The sequence below is a fragment of the Rhinopithecus bieti genome, unplaced genomic scaffold (assembly GCF_001698545.2).
Source record: "Rhinopithecus bieti isolate Rb0 unplaced genomic scaffold, ASM169854v2 repeat_1977, whole genome shotgun sequence".
Lineage (NCBI taxonomy): Eukaryota > Metazoa > Chordata > Mammalia > Primates > Cercopithecidae > Rhinopithecus > Rhinopithecus bieti.
The window spans coordinates 1-1157 of record NW_016831478.1 but is presented as its reverse complement, the minus strand read 5'-3'; the positions used below and the strand labels follow the sequence as shown (position 1 = coordinate 1157).

Sequence of the window (1157 nt, the reverse complement as noted above, 5' to 3'; positions counted from 1 at the left end):
CAAAGGTTCTGATGTTCCACAGGCAGAAAAGAGCAGGTGGACTGCAAAGAGAATCTCTCATGAACGCGGCACCCCCATAGCCCATAGAGACAGTTCTTACCATGATGCCAAGAAACTCTGAAAACAACAAGCCAGACCTCACACGTATTTCCATTTTCTTTCTGATTTCATACCCCCTCCTTCAGCCCCTCCTCCCAATCAGCAGGGATAACCTGGAGGCTCCTGGGAACCTTTTCCCATTGGGTTTTTCCTGGCACACAGCTCCCTAACTGGATGAGTCTCCTCGTCACTTATACTCTCCAGCGTCAAGTCTTTAGAAAGAAAAACACCAGGATAAGTCATTAGACAGAGTGACTCACCCACTCCTCCTACTTTAGCTGAAGCTGAAGGATGGGCTATTCTCCCACCCCACGCTGCTTCATACATGATCCCCTAATCTTTCTTCTGGGTTGACAAACCTCCCTACAGTTTCTCGGGCCAGAGTTCTACACTGGCAAAATCACTTTTGCGAAAACCCCAATCCCGTTTCCCAGCAGGAACCTAGAATCAGGTTCCTATACACTGACGCTAGCAAGTTTTTCCCTCAGGAAGTGAGTCATTTCATGGTACATACCGTCGTTTTCGCGCCAAGCTCTTATCTGCAATTATATAAAAGAAAACAATATGAGAATCAGATTGTGCTGTGCGCCTCACACAGATCTGTTATTCCGTGGACAACGATAAAACACCAGAAGGTGGTACAGCGATTGAGCCATAGACCAAAGTCCCCAAAGACTAGCACAGATGATAGCTATGGAAAAATAATACCTTAATTCACAGAATTTACCTTTAATTTTATATGCAAATGCACAATGCTTAATCCCAGGAGGAAAACTGGTGCTGTGGAAAATGCCTCAGCATTCCAGTTGATAATGGATGCTGTCATTTAAAAGCACTCTAGTGTACCACATATAAAGTGGGAAGACACTCCTACTGCATTCCAGCTCCACAAAGAGAATAGGGTACAGTGTACATAATGCGCATTGCCAGATTTTCATATCAAAATTAATTGAGAAGTGGAAGAATCAGGAAAGCAACATTGCTATAGGAGACCAAAAAAGGGGATCTTACATGGCCATCATCATCACAATCAGCATCATCATTATCTTCATGTTGGT

At 44.0% G+C, this 1157-nt stretch overlaps 1 long non-coding RNA gene across 1 annotated transcript; it reads right to left on the bottom strand.

The window, feature by feature from the left end:
* Nucleotides 1-12: 12 nt before the first annotated feature.
* On the bottom strand, nucleotides 13-1157 carry LOC108524522 (uncharacterized). The gene is made up of 3 exons (XR_001884074.1): nucleotides 1111-1157; nucleotides 614-638; nucleotides 13-311 (listed from the first exon to the last, which is right to left on the bottom strand). It is a non-coding gene; the product is annotated as an uncharacterized LOC108524522 (long non-coding RNA).